Here is an 18,199-nt window from a genome sequence, read left to right as displayed (position 1 = left end):
GTTTGGCAGCTCACAGATTCAGGTGATCAGGTACTGGGATCCACCAGGGGTCTTAATTTGATGCCTGTGGCTAGAACAAAGGTGCTAAGTGATATTGCCATCTAGAGAGCAGTGGCTTGGCACTTCGATATTTGAATGGGACATGCTGGCGCGGTGGATTTTGCAAAGTCATGTGAGGGAAAACAGGAAAACCAAGTTTTTGGTCTGACAACATCTGAGCCTGCCATTGGGCCTCCTATCACTCAGGACAGCTTGGGTCTGTGCCTGCCTTAACGCCTGAACAGCACTGCTCTCCAACACTGGCTGCTTTCCCCGCTCAGAGGAAGGGAAGATTCTCTCCCTGCATGCAGATACACAGAGGTGGCTTCCAGCTGAATTACAGTCTCCATGAGATAGGAGAAGTAAAGGCAGCATGAATTAACCCGCCTCACAACACTGATAAAAGGGCTGCATTCTTTTCTCATAAAAATCATTGAACACAGTGCATGTAGGAACAGCACAGTTCGTAATATACAATAACAGGGTAGCAACATGTAAATCCCTAGGTCTTCTGAGCCTCTGAGCTGCTGCTACAGCAAGGGAGGTTGCATCGCAGCATGTTTGGGCAGTCTGGAAAGGAAGAAGCATGACAGCTTCCCGCATGTTTAACAGAACAACAAAACAGCACAAACACTCTAAGAAAAATATGGCAACACTGCTAGTTAGGTCATAAAGCTTGAGGAGTTGCTCTCTATAATCGTGAGTGAAACTGCAACCTGTGTTTCCAGGTGAGAGACTACTGACTACAAGCAAGCACAGACATCTGAGCAGACAATTACCATTCAGAATGTGATTGATAAACTTTGTTTTATGACTTTAAATCATATTAAAACTAGGGTTTTTTAATACGAAAAGGTGGATCAAATCTAGCTCCTGTTTTGTATAAACTGTGCATGTTCTGGAAAATTCTTCTTTTTTAATTTACAATTATTTAAACTCTTAGTGGTGTTTAGACAATAGCCTGCATAAAATTTAACAAATGATGAATCAAAATTCATTGCAGACCTTTTGTGAGAACAAACTAAATCAGTGCATAAATACCTATTCTAAACTTTGACAACATCACAATGAAAGATACAGGAATTGCAACATACAATTGAAAGAAGAAACAAAACCACGAAGGAGGAGTAAAATAAGGCTTTTGTTAACTACAAGTATGACTCAGGTCGTTCTAGCAATACTATTTTACACAAGTTAATCACATAGTCCCGAATGTAAATACCACCATTAGCAGTATGGTGGGTACCACTGTAGACCTGGGTAAAAAAACAGATAGCATGGCATCTAATCCCATCTGTAATTAGGAGGTTACTTTTCTTAGCTCTGAGAATCCTCAAAGGGATTGTTAACAAAGGGCATATTGGATCCAAATTCACTTACAAACTTCAGTAATTTTCCCGATGCTAACCTAGCATCAGGCCTTTCCATTCCTGTTATGTCACACAGCTTGCTTTGGCTAGTCTCAGTTCCACGGGCTTAATCAGAAATAGGCTTTTCCTGCTGCGTTTTTGTTTGGTTTGCTTTTCCTGCAGGTGATTAGAGTATCTTTGCAACTGCTTGCATTATGGATTAAAAAAGTCACCCGCAGGTGGGCTGAAGTAATCACATTCTGCTAAATTTATTAAAGCAGTAATTGTTTTCATTTCCCAAAATAGACAGTGCACACATCATCTACTATAAAATTCTGTTAAAATAAGAAAGAAGTACAATCATAAGCTTTTACAGGCATGGAAAGCCTTGCTTAGTCTTTGGTTCAACTCCACATGGTAATTGTAGATGCAAATAACTTACTTGCAGGGACTTGTATCACTGAATAATTATCAGTACTTTAAATGCCTTTTGCCAGTACTTTAGAAACAGATGTAGCATTTGGGATGCTCAGGAAGCTGCCTTTATACAAATGCTCCATTCATCTGATTAAATATTGACCTTAGGCAGGAATAGGTATCAGGCCATGAACTTGCCATGTTCAGGGAAAACACTCACCGTTTTCCTCAGCTGGATCTTACTACGTTGTTCTTTCTAATGCATGGGTTGAAGAACTTCAGGAGTGAACGCCTCCTCCTGCACGTTGGTGTAAACTCTTCTGATTGATGAAACTCGCCCAGAGCTCTGCAGTGCCTGCACTCCATCTCCCTCCGTCTGAGTGACCTTGCATCTCAAATAGCTTCTTTTATTGCTGCAGCCCTCCCATCAGCCATGTTATCTGGATTACAGAAGAATTCCGAATGTCTTGAGTGCAGTTAGACCTATACTCCCACAAAATCCTATGCTGATTAGAGCAAATAAGTCACGTTGTACAGTTTGTGCAATCAGGAGCTAGACGCATTGCAATGGCCAGTAAACGGAGTCTGCTATGTTCCCCTTGTCTGACTCTGCTCCTCATAAAGCTGAATGATGTGTTTTTGTATGTATAGGTCCTTTGTTCATTCCGTGGCAATATAATTGCCACTGCCAATGTTTGGTTTTGACAATATAACAGGGTCACTGTGATACCATGTTGTACCATGCCTGACTGCTCACATAGGAGATATCACACAGCAAGTGAAGAAAAGCTGTTGAGAACTGCATGACTGAGCAGGAATTAACTGAAAAGCCATGTGCATGTGGACACATTTCTTCTAATTAAAATATCAGTCTAGTCTTGGGAATGACTCCTCACACTTGGTAAATACAGCAAAAGTCTTGAGGCCATAGTAGCATAGCGCTGCCACCATCAAGTGAGAAATCGGGAGCGGAAAAATGACACAGACCTACATCATGTGTTCCTGTGCCTTGTAAAGGTGAGGTGGAGTGTGCCTTCCTCCTCCCGTCATCCCCAGATGGAAACAAGTATTCACAGCATAGTCTTCTGGAGCTGGCATGTGTGCTTTGCAACTCGTGCTCTTCAGCTGCCAGCTCTGGTTTAGGAACTTCTTCCTCAAGTAAAAAAAGAAAAAAAAAAAAAAATTACTCCTTTTCCTCTGTGTGACTACCATTCTTTCATTAGTTTGCCTGTTACTAAAACTCCAATATTAACTAAACTATAACAGATTTACCTTGAAACAGATTTTCCAGATAATTTCAATCACTGGAGCACTCACAGGCCAACATGACAGGTCACATAGAAATACCCCTCCTAGAAAGTGCAGGGAAAGAGAAAGACTCATCGTTCCCGAGAGCCAAGAATTTCTACATATCTTTTAACTAAAAAGTGCTTTAGACTCATAAGAGTCACAGATAGAAGCATGCAAGCTCTTGACTTATACAGTAACATCCCCTCCAGAGAATTGCTCACACAGTGTGTATATGTGTGTGCAAATATAACAGGTACAAAGGTAGTTACAATCTAAGAAAGTGATGAGAAGTGATGAATACGGTGATATATAAGCTAAATGGCATATTTGGAAACCACTCAAACCAGACATATTCATTAAACGCAACTCTGATCTCCATTAAAAATGGTGAAGTCTCAATCAAGTGATTTTAAGTGATTTAGAAACTGATAGTTGTAAATGTCTGAAACAGTTGGGTTCACTGAACAGTCCTCAAAATACGGTGTGGTTATGGTCAATAAATAGGTGCAATTTGCATTACAAAACACCCAGTCTTAACTCAGGGTGAGCTGTCAAAGGGAAAGGAAAGCATTTGCTGTCGACAAACTATCGAGAAATCGCCTTCGTCTCAAGCGTTACTGTACTATTTGGAGAGCCCTTGTATCCAGATATCACAAAGGAGTTGCCATAGGTTTTTTGCCATTTAGGGGTCTTTCTCTAGAGAAGAACTTATCCATCAGCCACCGGAGAGGGCTGGGGGTTACACTTTGGATCCCACTTGCTGTTCCATTGGGGAGGAACCATCCCTAAACTCCTGCTTGTGGTGCAGCCAGCTCCCCAGCTCGTCTGGAGCTGCCATTCACAACATCTTTGATTTCAGCTGGCTTCCCACATGTCTTGAAAATTACTCAAAATTAAATTAAACTATAAAGCTTGGATAAAAAAATTACGATTTGATTTGCCAAATTAGTCTTTCTAATGAGCCAATTAAGTTCCTTGCTAGTGCGAATTCTCGCAGAGCCAAGAACTGCTGTTTCTCAAAATAGGCTTAGGAAAAATTGGACCTGACCTTGGTTTTTGGAAGTGAAGATGGCAGGCAAGGCATTGCCATCATTATTCTAAAAGTGCAGTCTGCACATAGGCAGCTAACCAAGGCATTTTCTCCCAGATGAAATACTAACGTTTGGTTTGGAATCAATTTCACAACGTGCTTGTGAATGAGGACCATAGATCAGTGCCAACGCGTATCATGAATTCATCTCTGGGTGCTATTAGAAAAGCAGGGTATAATTTTACATAAAAGGTGTCTACATCTGGTACTGTACATATGCTCTTTCCCCCTTTCCCATTCAAAATAAAAATAGTAACATAGAAAAAAGTTGGGAAGCTTTCAAGAATTGCTGTGAATTCCACGAGAAGGAAAGTTTCAGTAAGTCTGGAGATTTGCCGTGGACGTTCGCACACCGATTCCAGCAAATTTGTCCTGGTGGCTTAGCAATTTGCCAACGTGGCACGCAGCAATTGAGAGCCTGCTTTGTTTTTAGGAGCAGACCCATGGCCCCTTTTGTACCTAATGAGGACAAAACCTCCCAGGGACAACGTGGAGATGTCCTCTGAGGGGTGTAAAGCCATCTGCTTCCCAAAAATTCCTTGGAAGAGAGGAACTGCTTTAGGACATGCAGAGCAGAGAACTTGAGGGCCTTTTGCTGAAGTCATCTATCCCTCTCCCAGTGGAGGGCAACACTTGCCTAACAACTGTCTCAATACAGCTGCAAGGAGCACGAGGCTGACCACAGCTAACTCCTTGGAGAGAAAGATCATGGTAAGAAAGAAATTTTAATCTTCATTTCTTGACAGTTTGCAGAAAAATTGTCCTCTGTCTGGGAAAGCATAAAGGGAAATAATTAACTACAAGACAAAAATAGTCACTCCTTGAAATATATTTGTGTGCACAGATACCTGGAAAGTATTAACTGTGTTTTAGCCAAATTATGAATCCAGACTTTCTATTGCCTTTACAAAAGAAGGACTCTTCCCTGCCTTTAAATAAAATGTATTGCTTCTGCCCGTATTTCCTTCAAATTACTAGCATTTTTCCGAAGCCCACTGATGTAACAACAGCATTCCAGATCTGGACTCAGCAGTGACAAGAAAAAAAGGGAATCTCTCGATCCAATATTAGAACAAACCAAATGCATATTTTCCCCAGACTGCTATATTCTCCTATTTAGTCCTAAACGTTTCATTTCTTCAACTAATTTTAGTTCACGAGGCCATACAGCTTAAATATTTGACTAAATTTTGAACTAATGTTTCCTGATGTCGTAAATGTTTACCTTGAATGCAAATGCTTCTTGCCCCTTCCCCAGCGCACTGGTGTAACTATCCAGTGGGGCTTGTTAGGATTCCCTGAGTGCTTTTTCACTTTGAGAAATTTTATGGACTGTCCCACAGTGAAGTACTCAAAACCTGAAAAATAAACCCCAGAAAATTCATGTTCCAATGCTTCTTAATGGGAATAAAGCTACTGTAAAATTTAGTATATTTACGATACTGCAAAAACAAAACACAAGGTACCGTCTACTATAGCCTTATTTTCCTCAGTCAAGTTATTCCTGATTTACACTGTACCACGTGGCCAATATCAAAATTTGCCCCAACAAGCCTTAAGCTCCTTCAAGTTCTCCATTTTTCAAAATCACCTAGAAAAAGACACTTCTTTAAAAAAATGTTTTGAAGCACCACAGTAATTAGCGCTGCCTTGGCACAAAGCCGAACAGCAAACTTTTCTTCTATTTCTGCTGTGTGCCTAAGAGCGGTATCACTTTTCCTAGCCAACAATTTTACAGGCACCCATCACTGGAGAGCTCCCTAGAAACAGTTCTCACACTCAGTACAGGGGTCGGGGCAGTCCATTCCAGGAGCTGAGTTTTGCAGGAGCGTGGGCTTAGCAGAAGCTATCCATTTATGTAGTTTGCTGTCAGCAGGAAAAAAAAAAAAAAATAAAGGGGGAAAAACAAAAAGAAAGTAAAAGCCAAGCAATATTACTATTAGTGTGATAGTAGGAAAAAAGATCCATAACATAGTAATATATGCAACCTGTATGCCTTTATTCATTTGGTTGAATGGCAATATTTACTAGTGAGAGCAGAGCATTTCAGAAACCTGAATTTGACCTACGCAGTCATAAAAAATGGCCTATCATCACCATTTTTATTTGTATACAGGGACAGATTTTAGCCAAAATTTATTGGCCTAACCTCATTGATTTCAAGGGCCTATGCTTACAGGCGTGTACTAAGAATGTGACCCAATGTTTATTTGTTTTTCAGACCACAAAAGTAGTACTGCACGATCTACCAGTGTATTTTAGTAAAGCTGACCAATGGTGACTCCTTTTGCTTTAATGCACATGTTTTCATGTTTCCCACAGATCTGCTACTTTTTCAGGCTCTCACTAAACCAAAAATGCATCTGACTTCCAAACATCTCCTGACTTAGTTGAGTTTGTTCCCATTACTTCATTTTTACTTTTGCACATACATCAACTAATGTTAAACAATGAAGACAACCAAAGCAGAGAGTTTTGCTCACAGGTTATTAAACGACCATTAATCTTTTCTTTTTTTTTTTTTTTTTTTAAGTTCTCCAAATAGCAATGGAGTTGGCTTCATTCTGGACACAACACAGTTAGAAATACAGATGTGAAAGCTGGAACAGAGAACATGGCTGAAGTGGTAACCAAGATGGTGTAGCAAACGAACAGACATGTTTGCATAATATCATGGCAGCCTCCCGAAAGGCAAAACTATATACGTTGCCAGAGCAAACAGATGGTTACACAGCATGTGAGAATGTATTTCTTTTGCACAAATTCAGCTGAAGGAATATAAAATAATGAGCTCATAGTTAAAGAACAGATGATGAATGAAAAAGTAAACAATGAAGAGGAAAATGTGATTAGTCATCTTTAATTTATTTCACTGGGCCTGATTTTTTTTTTTTTTTTTTTTTTACCTAAATCAATGATAAAACTACCCTTAACTGTAGGTGAAAGAGTCTTGAATCCATTGTATGTGCCTGCTTATGTTGTGGCAAGCTTCTAGCTGCACCTGCCAACATGTGCTTTCAAGTACTTGAGCAATTCTTACAGAATTAGCTCCATTTGTCAGAAAAAAAACTATGGGTTTGAAGAAAGAGCACATGCAAAGACAAGGTGGTGTAATTTAAAATGTCAAAATACAGTTCAATAATATTTTAAACGTTAAAACCAAAGTTTTAAGGCCATCTATGATATTTGATACCCCATCCCTACGTTTCGCTTCATTTGTTTATGTAACACGGCTGCAAGCTGCTGAACAGGAATAGCTGCATTTTAATGATAGATGTAGTAAGCCCATAAACAGAGATTGAGGAATTTAGGGTGAGAGAGAGAAAGGCAGAGGGCAGATGTTAAGGAGAGAAAGAGCAAGAGGGCTTAAAGACCTCAAGTGAGGGTGAATTCTTGGCTCCACTGAAGATTATGGAAGTTTAATCAATTATTTCAGCAGGATCAGTATGGCAATCATGGCTAAAGTGCACTTGGATCTTGTGCAACAAATTTCAGATGAATGTCAGGTATCATTAGTCCACATACAGTTAATGAACAATATTTTCTTGAAACTGCCTTTGTACTTGAAATTAATTACCAAATTGCTTAGATTATCAAATTATAAACCCCGTTCCCATAAAAAAGCAGGTAAAACAAAACACCTTCTGAACAATTCACTAGCTCTAGCACACTGAGCAGAAAGCTGAGTGGATAATAATGAATTTTGTGATGAAAACAAATAAAATAATTCGCTCCTTTTTCATTAAAAGTTTTGATGACCATTCCAGAAACCAATTGCTGTGATTGAGTAGTTATCTCTACAAATTCTCGCCACAATATCAATGAAATAAAAATAAAAATGTTAATTCTTTTATATATATGGTTCAAGAATGGAACAGAAAGTAATACAGAGGTTACGAAAATATGGCGCAATAGTCAGGTTAGAGAGATAGAAAGATTATTAAGCCCCTTTTAACTACAAAATACAAAGACTCTCTATATATTCCTCACAGGAGATGATTCTATATGGGGAATGGTCACAGAAGGTCTGCATGTAGTAAGAAGTTCAATGATGCATAGCTGCTGGTCCTATAGATAATATCTTAACACCTCTCCCTTCAACAGCATAACACCTATGGGCAGTGTACTTTCTTTTTAAACAGTCTCCTTACAAGGCTCCATTCAAAAACCTGTCCATAAAGATGGCCTTCAGAAGCTATAAATCTGATCTCATGGATAAATACTGTATAATTCTTTTAACTTTTCAAATAAAGGAGGAACAATTAAAATAGTGAGGTTTATTCCCCTCAAATACATTTACCACCCAAAATACTGGGAAATGTTAACATCTTTTCTTTGGACTATTTTCTGTTGAGCTTTCTCAGCATCTCATGAAGCCCACCTGAATCCCATTTCTGTCCTTTGTGCCAAACTTCTCCGTGGACTACGCTTTCCACTGCAATAGGATTTCTGCAATGCAAAATGTGTTGTGTGGCCATGATCTGGTATGAAAGACCTGGCTCTTCCCGTGAACCCAGGACCTGCAGCAGGAGTGAAATAAGGCACTGTGAAGGTATGATCCAACAGAGATGAACACAGATTAATGAGATCCAAAACGAAAAGAATTGGCTTCGGTTTACGAACTGATGTTTTTAGAGCTAGCTTGACAAAAATTGTTTTCTTCTCAGCTGCAATTTTTTTTCCAGTAGCAAATCCAAAACTTCAGCAAATACTTTTGAAAACACCTCATTTCACTTTCCACAAGATGACAGAGCAATACCCCCCAGCTCACACAAAAGGGCAATGTTTTTCCCACTTGAAAATTCAGCTTGAGGGCTCCTCCAAACACAGAACGGGTCTGACATGAAGCTGTCAGCTTTTGTTGGAGTGGAAGAGCCGAGCTCTCAGTGTTTAGACAGCAGACAGAAAGGGAAGAGGGCAGGATGTGGTAGTGGTTATTCAGTAGGTGGCACTTTTCTCTATGAGGTTCCAGTCTGGCAAGAAGCCCTGGTCAGTCAGACCCCAGACAACGGATATATTGTTCAAAGGTTCAGAAATGGAAAAATGTTGGGTGGTTGGGGTTTTTTTTGGTTGGTTTTTTTTTTTTTTTTTCCTCTCTGATGCTTTTCACTTGCAGAACATAAACACATGGTAGATTTCAGTTGGACTAAAATAGAGAGGCGAGGAGTCCATCTGCACAGAGCTGCCTGCAGGACTGACCCTGCCACTCCTGATTTACCGTGGTCAAAGAATAGAGCCTTGTGCCTCGCTGCAGCAGGAGGTGCAGGCTGCTGCTGGAGGCTGGTAAATATTGTAGTGAAGCCTTGTGTTTGGTGTTTTGACCAGATTTAAATCTGGTCAACGTCACTCTGCCATCCAAAAGTATTTTCAGGGTTTAATTTGGCTGATACATTCATCTCTGTGTGCATCATAACACACTTCTGTCAACTGCTATTTCTGTGAGAGTGGCTGCTTTCCAGGAATGGAGAATTTGATTTCTGTATGCAATTAAAAGAGAGAGAAAGAGGGAGAGAGAAAAAAATCCAACTGAGTTCACGGTTCATCTGTTGTTAGAAACTCAGAGAGGACGTGGTATGAAACTGTGGCCTTCTGAAAACAGTTAATCTGGAATTAGACAACACAATAGTTAACCTTGCTTTAAGACAAATTTCTGCAAAGGGTTAATTACAGGCACGGAAACAGACTAACAAAACAAAACAAAACATGTGGAAGGCATCAAGCCTAAATTTTCAACATGAGCAACACTAATAGACCTTTTCTATAGCCAGGCACAACCCCTATAATTCTACAAATTAGACTGAGCCCCTGGGAAGTATGTGCCTGCAGCTGCTACGCAGATGTGCAGATAGAAAATGAAGCGGATTCTTCCAAATAACACTGGATGGTTCTTAGCCTAATAAAATTACCAGTGATCCACTGTTAACCAACAATTTTCCTTATTAAAAAGTCACATATTTTATCTTATAGAAAAACACATTAAAAGTTGGAAAATATCCTCCCATGGATGGGCAACAAATTTAATTCTTCTCACTTCTGAGCGATTCCCATCTTGTAAATATTAATTTATTGTTAAATGTCTCTTTTTGGAACTAAGGAAAGTTGTCCTTGGTGTTTGTTTGGTAGTAAGAACTCTTCCCCAGGAAGCTGGTTAATATTTGTCAACACAAACAAATGCACATACTCTCCTATAAGTATTTATCCAACATTTAAAGACAAACTTAGCTTCTGCTTGTGAAAGATGAAGGAATAGCCGCAGAAAACCTATGTGTTTGGCTGACTGTCAAGATCAGCTAAGAAGGTAGTTGCATATACTGCCTTTCTTCTTTGCTATCATGTGGCTACGTACTTATCTATTTTTCCTGCAGTTTCTGACCTCCACATTAATACATAGTGAAGCTTGGATTTTACAACAAACACAGAAGCAGAGGTTCTCAATAGACCTTGGAAAAACCAATTAACCAAACTCAACAAGCAGCGAGGGCAAGCTCCCAGTTCAGAGATGGTTAGTCAACTAAATAGACATTGAGAAATCTGGCCTTGAGCTCTTTGCCAGCTTTGACAACCACAGAGCTAAAGGATCTGACTATGGCAAGTGTACATTTGGCATGGAGTCCACACAGATCCTACAAAGACCTTTAAAAAAATGATTTTTAGAGTCATATGAGCTTGACCAATTGAGAACCTTTTGTAAATAAGTCACAAATGTTCAAGCACTTGAACTGATCCTTCAACAACCTTTTCAGAAACTCTAATTAACAGGAACAGTGACAGCACAGCAAACACTTCAGAATGCTACTCTTTTACGAGAGTACTCATAGGTAGATTCAAAATGACCAAAGTGGAAAGAATTCCCCTGCATTTAGGGAGGGAAAATTAAAAATAAAACCCATGATGATGGATACAGAGGGTGAGGCAGGAAGGGACATCAAACTGAGCAACCAGAAAGAAAAAGGAGGACAAGGACTGAAAATGGAGGAAAATGGATGAAGGTTGAGAGGGAACATAACTGGTGTGATGAGTTCACAGGCAGGCGGCAGGGACAAGAGATCTTTTACCCATTGGAAAACACAAGGAAATGGGCAGGTCAGAAAGGAAACAGAGGTATCTGACAGGAATTACTTTAGCAAGGATTTTTCCCTCCCTCTCTCACCTTACTGCAGAATTGAAATTCGTTTTAATCAAAAAGGGGTTTTTATATGCTCTTCTTAGAACCTGATCAAAGTGTTGTCTCCTTAGTCAATATATCTTAAAGTCCCCAAACGTGCCTAAAATATTCCCCCCCTTTGCTATAACTCTAATGGCCTACAATCACTTCAAGCTGTGGTCTCCTCAGTTAGGATAAACAATGTTGTGCCAGTGTTTGGCTGATGAAAACCTCCAGCAGCATACCAGGAGTTTGAAAGGGAGACATTGTAATTTTGGAGAAGGCACTCCTCCCTGTGAATTACTGTTCTGTTAGCATCCCACCATGCCATTAGGAGACACCACTCAGATACTAGTGGTAGCTTTCCTAGGCCTTGTTTACAATGAAGCATATTTGCTAAGGCATCACCACGCCAACATAACTATTCCCTTTCTACTCCCCAGCTACTATAAATCTCTCACTGCTTTGCATTATGCACCACTAAAGTCCCAGCGACCCCTGTAATCTTCCATAGAAGTGAGCAGTTCAACAAGAGCACCCTTGTCCAGTGTAGCTAACATGTTCCTTAAGCCAGGTTTTTCCTACATAGGTTCCTCAGAGTGCAGGGCATTTTCATCCACCTCCGGGCCAGAGTTGCTTATGTGGACTAAGCAGACAGCTGACATTTTCCACTCTTAGAGGCTGGTGGCTGGATAGACTTACTCATGATACCCTTTTTTTAAAGCTCTTTTCTGGATAAAAATGTATGATCATATTTTTAAGGCTGTTTTTCTGTAGCAGTTTAAAACATTACAGAGTCTGACACCTACCTCATGGGAAATGCACTCACAGCTGACGCCCAGAGCAGCGCCACAAGGGATGATCCTGCTCGTAGTCCCCACCTCACAGATAACTGCCCAGCACGTGGCTGATTCCGTGCATCCTCCACCAGAAACACAGGTTAGGACGAAGCTCCTGTCAGGTCTGTTAGCACACGCTGAAGGAAGAGACACTAGTCTGGCTGCTGGTCCCACTTCCACCCCTTGGGGACTGCTCTCACCAGGGGGACTTAGGCATTAATGTGATGCCAGAACGCGAGGAGCAGCTGCTACTTCTCCGTGTCCCATTCAAGAAGTGAAGGGAGGAAGCTACAACTTCACTCGTTGACTTTTGGCACTGGCTGTTTCTTTACACAAGAATAACTGGAAGGCTAGATGAACCAGGGAATTGGTAGTAAAAGATAAAATACTTTTTAGACAGTGCATATGCTTCTGATCAGGCTTGCCTGGACAGAAGTCCAGGGCTGTCATTGCTGCAGAACAAGGCTGCTTTGTTTTTTATTTATTACTGGTAATATGAAGGCAGCTAGTGGCCCCAGCCAAAAGTCAGGGCTGTACTGCATCGAATGTTGTTCTCTAAAATCATAAGTAAAAATGTTTGTCCTCAAAAGCTTCTATGGGAGACAGGCAGTGGAAGGAAGGAAACGCTATCTCTGTTTTGCTATGGCAACAGATGCGCCGGGATGTTTGTGCAGGGTCACATAGGAAATCTGTAGCAAAGCCAGAATTTGAACCTACATCTTCTGCATGCAATTACAGCACTAGCACAACAGGTCCTTCCTTCCTCTCAAACATTTGTTGTTTGACTTCTAGCTGAAGGCTTGAACCCAAGACCATCAGGATGGAAAACAAGCCTTTAACAGTCACATTGATAAAGCAACTCCATCAGCAATCAGCAGTCGAAAATTCCAACTATGCCTGCAGATCAGGAGAGAGCAGTTGTTCCACCAGTGACTGCATTCAGATGCAACCTAACTCTATTTATAAGGCTCCACACTGCATGTTCTAGAAGGCAACTTTCTGAGCCAAGTTTGAAAGCCATGAGGCAAAAAAAGCTTGTTTTCCTGCTGCATCACTGCATCATTGCGCTGTGTAGGTGTGACCACAGTGCCAAGGGATGCAAATTCAGACCTATCCCTACAGGCAGGAAGAGCTGGACATAGTTCAGGCTAACGTTCAATATCTACTGGTTGCCTGTTCACTGTAGTATCTTTGTTTTCATCGAGGAGCCCTAGATAAGGTCTTCAAAAATTACTTGTTCTTCTCCAGAGCACCACGACAGTCGCATTCATCTGGGGGAAGGTTTGCAGATAGAGCATTGTCAGAGCTAATGTCTTTTGAGTGGTGTTGAGCTTGTACAGAGCAGGGTGCCAGTTCACAGAACAAGCAGAGTAACAGAAAAGACAAAGAGCAGAAAGGGAAAAGCAAGGAAATTGATAGCAGCAGATATTGTGAAACTGATAGCCTTAATTGACTGTGTATCCTTCTCAGACGTTATGGTAGCAAAACATTTAATTTCATTTATTCACAGGTTTGAATACGAAAATGTGGGCTGACTAATACAACAAATCCTAGTGTTAACTGTAAACTAGCATAGCAAATTCCGCTTCAGAAATTTAAGTTAAACTGCATCTTGTACTATTTTTCACCACTTAGTTATTACTGCCTGTCTCTGAAATTCAAGACTTTCAATTTACAACACTTTTTTAAAAATTTTCCAGAAACCTGATAAAGGACATACAAATGGTGAAATACCATTTGTTTTCAGAAACAAAATTGTTACTACACATGCAGCTTTGTTGTCTGCTGGCCTTAGGAACCCAGATGCTTTAACAAAATGGCATTTCAGAGCTGTTCAGTGGCTGTTAGAGGTTTCTGGACACCCCATTCCCTTACTGCTTCAGCTGGGACCCTTGGCCCAGCACAGGCCATGGGCTTTTAAGCTTCTTGTCTCCTGGAAATCCCTGGAGATGCATCTCCTACAGCTTGGGGAAGGTCACCGCTCAGAGTGGCCTGGTGATGGAGAAGCTGGCCAGATAAAGAGAGTGAGGCCACAGACCATTAGAAACCTGCTTGACAGGTGGTGTTTCACTGGAGTTGTGCTGGTGGCTGAAACACCCTTCATTTCTTCCAAAATCCATCTTATTCCAGAAAGTTACCAAACAGGTAGCAGTCTACACTCATAACAGTGATTGGGAATGAGTCGAATGACAAAAGGTGTTGATCTGATTTGTTGATCTGCCCGGTACTACAGATTTCAAAAGCTATTTGTCATGTGAAGCAAAATCCTCAAAAAGATGGACAAGAGGAACGTATATTCACTGATTCTCCCGGATGAGCTTCTGGAATTTTGCAAAGTGACTTGAAAAACCAAAATTTTGATGATTAAAAGGTGGCAGAAAGGTTTACAGGGACAAACAAGCCACACTGTATGAAGCCTCATACAGAGCTTCCAGCTAGAAATTCAGATGGAACAGGGGATAACATAGTTAACAGAAATCAATGTTAAATTGATTTAACTATTTAAAATTTAACTAAATGTTAAAATAGGGGAGTCCTCTCTGTGGCCCTCCAAGATGTTACATGGAAGGGAAAGGAAAGGGTGTTTGAGAACAAAAGGACACTTGAAAAAGTCTTTCCTAACATACCAGGTCATTTAGGGAGTTTTACATAACCCTTTAAAATGTCTTTTCTTCAGCAATTTTTGCCATGCCTTTTCCATTAGCACAAGTGGGAAAGGCAGGCAAATTAAAATAGTCCCCTCGAGCTATCACAGGGAACGTTCCTGTCACTTCCACCCTTGGCTCAACTCCACCCACCACAAAACCTGTAGCGGGAGACCTGGAGTAAAGAAAGTATCAGTGACTTTGTACACACTACAAGCACCTAAACCAGAATGTGCATGGGTCTGCTGCTCACGGCTGGAGAGCTCAATGGTGAAATGTTATTATTCAGAGCCTGATTTATCACTAGTACTTCCAGCATGACTCCCTGGAGGTTAGCAAGCCTAGGAAATACAAGAGATCTTATTGAGCAAAGCAACTGGCAGCAGGAAAGGTACACAGGCAGCATTCACCACATCCCCTTAGCTCACGAGATTTAGGCCAATACCTGACCATACAATATGTATTCACACGGTTCTGTGCTACTCATGACTTTGAAATAAGAAGTGAGACTTTTTTGTCTTCCCAGTCCAATTTTTCACCAATATTTTACCAGTTTGCAGACAGTAACTGTTGAAACAGTTATTATGAGCCAAATGCTGGTATGTTCAGCAGTGCAAACAGTCCCACTGAAGCAAACAGCCCCACTGAAGCAAACAGCCCCCACTCATGCTGTAAGGCACTGATACTCAACATGAGAACGTAAAGCAAAACCTGTTCCTAAATTTCAACTGTTAAAACAGGAGAAAACCTAAACATGATTTTTCAGTTACTATGAGACACTTTTAGAACTGGTTCTCATAAACAGTTAAGTGATTGGTTTTAAAATCATTATTAAACCAAGTGTTCAAGAATTTGCCATAGTAAGATTTTTATACAGTGAGCTATATTACGACTTAGTAACTGTCCTCTTTACTGTGGGTATTAAAAAATTACACTTTACCTTTTCACACTAGCAGAACTACTATTCAAACTGAGAAAAGGCTCATTAAAGCATGAACTTTTGGAACTATTTGTTTCAAAGTTAGAAAAAACAGATGGATGGCTATAGATATAGGATACAATCTAACTAGGAGTAATCCTTTGGTCCAGTAAAATTAAGCTCTAAAACCAGGGATTTTACCCAAATAATAAGGGAGATTAGGCTTTGATCCCATGTCCCTGATGCTAATTTGTCACCCCATATTGCCTGGCAGTAAACAATTAAGTGCCAATCCTGGAAGGCTGATAGGAGCCAAGGGAACTTCATGCCTAGCAAAGATAAGGGAAGTATATTGTTTCCTGTTTACACTGGACATGAGCTTTATATAATTATCCTACCAGTTAGGATTAACTGGGCAATTATCCTGGCAAACAATGGGACATTGATGACAGCAAAACAAAGGCATCTCAGAGCAGCTCCTTTGTCAGCACTGCTGCGGGCCGGAGCCCCCCCGAATCGCTGGGCCCTGGCTGCGGTCCCGGCGCTATCAGCCCTCGAACAAGGGCTGCACAGTTACTGGGGGAGCAGCAAGGGAAACAGTTTTCCTAACCTGTCAGCGTTTAAGAACTCAAACATTTTTCCTTACCACAAAAGGAGTTGGAAATTTGGAGGGAAAAATGTCCACAGACTAAGCATAGGCAGAACAGAATGGCTGGAGAGAGCAGCTTTGCTTTCCATACTTCTGAAACGTTTCCTTCAGATTTTGACCTCCTTTATCTGAGCAAAAGCAACATTTCAACACTGGAATAGATAAAAAAAAAAGAGAAAATATCAGAATGGGAATGTCAAAGGGCTTAGTTGTGTTTTTTTTAACCCCAAAAACCTCTAAGCAGGAGACTCAGCTAGCTGAATCTTTCTTGGCAACAATTCCAGTTCAGTGAATTGACTCATTTTGTCAGAAAAATTTCTGACCAGCAACAGTTGGTGGTTCATGCAAGACAAAAGAATAAAATAACAGTGCCATTCCCATGACTATTTCTAGCACAGAGGACTCTGTTCAGGCCTGGCATGGCAGGCACCGTGCACTGTGGTAGCATTTCTACATCCCTTGCCACACCAGATCTAAACAAAGCCCGAGTCACAGAAGGCACTTGCTCTGAGCACCGATTCCCATGTTAGATGAAGCCTTAAAGTTACCCAGGCTGAGCAGCCGCACAACACAAATTCTACAAATTAAACGAATCATTCCGAATTTTAACACCGAATTTGTACTTTTTCCAGCACATTTCAGAGGCATCTGAGGACGGCTCTGAAATGCACTGGTGCCTGCTTGGTCCCTTGTTAATCCAAGAATCCCAAGACACCAGAAGTTTAGACCTGTTCTAAATCTGGTCAGTTATATTTAGCCCTAGTATTTTCTCTCTTGTACTGAAAAAAGAAGGAAAAATTATCTTCTTTTCTGAAAACAACTCAAAAGATGATTGTGTCTACAGAACACCTCACACTAAATCTTAAAATAGCTACAAACTTAAACACTTAAAAACCTGAATCTTTAGATAAAGATTTGACGCCTATGGCACAACTGACCTTTAAAATCTCCGATATTCAAGTACGTCAAATATTCTGTCTCTACGGCAATATGTACAACCACCATCTTGAAGGAGACCAGACTTGAGAATATCTATTAATTATCCAAATTCCAGATTTTCCAAGATCACACTGTGTGAGCTGGTGCTGTATACTTGTGACGAACGCTTATTTCAGCCTGAATAAACTCACTACCTTACTGAGGATTAAATAAAACCTCCAGCAAAAAACCCTCATGCCTCAACCATATTACAAAAGGGACAAATTCTAAGTGATTCCCAGTTAAGAACAAAGTCCAAAACTCAGTGATTTCTACGAATTCAAGTTGCTTTTATTCCTTATATTTCATTCTGGAGACCAGCACGCACAGAATACTCATCCACTGCAAATATACACTAAACAAATAAAAGTTCCCTTCAACTTAGGGAAACTAGTTACACAGGTACGTGTTATTCCAGAAATTCAAGAAGGCTGTGAGAAGATAGGATGGCATTGTTTTTCTCCTTTTGTCTTTCTATGTTCAATTTTTGGTGAAGTTTTCTTAAGATGAAGAAGAATCATGAGGAGAGAGGATAAAAACCGTTTGGAAGATGTGCAGGTTAGGAAAATACACTTGAGAAAACAAGAGAAAGGGTCTTAATACTTTCATACTGTTAAGCAGGAAAGAAGCAGAGGATAGATACTTTTTAATGAACATGATGTTACTTTTACATCCCTGTTCCCTCTGGAGACTTGCACTTTTTAGTTTTGACTGATAATAAATAATAGGCTTCCTGCCACTAATGACAAGATTCCCCTCTCCCCTCCCAGGTTAACTGGGTCTGTCCAAGAGATCTGGCCCTTCGCACACAATAGCTCACTAGCTGCAGAGCCCCTGCAG

At 40.5% G+C, this 18,199-nt stretch overlaps 1 long non-coding RNA gene across 1 annotated transcript in view; it reads right to left on the bottom strand.

Moving 5' to 3' along the window:
• LOC141966001 (uncharacterized) overlaps positions 1–3,293 on the bottom strand; it is a 59,202-nt gene extending 55,909 nt beyond the window's left edge. Inside the window, exons 1-2 of the long non-coding RNA XR_012634532.1 lie at positions 3,078–3,293; positions 2,026–2,958 (exon numbers count right to left, since the gene is read on the bottom strand). This is a non-coding gene — a long non-coding RNA (uncharacterized LOC141966001). The remainder of the gene's footprint in view (positions 1–2,025; positions 2,959–3,077) is intronic.
• Between the last annotated feature and the right edge of the window lie 14,906 nt (positions 3,294–18,199).

The sequence above is a fragment of the Athene noctua genome, chromosome 14 (assembly GCF_965140245.1).
Source record: "Athene noctua chromosome 14, bAthNoc1.hap1.1, whole genome shotgun sequence".
Taxonomy (NCBI): Eukaryota; Metazoa; Chordata; class Aves; order Strigiformes; family Strigidae; genus Athene; species Athene noctua.
Note: the sequence above shows the minus strand (reverse complement) of the source record. Positions and strands in the feature narration are given on the sequence as shown.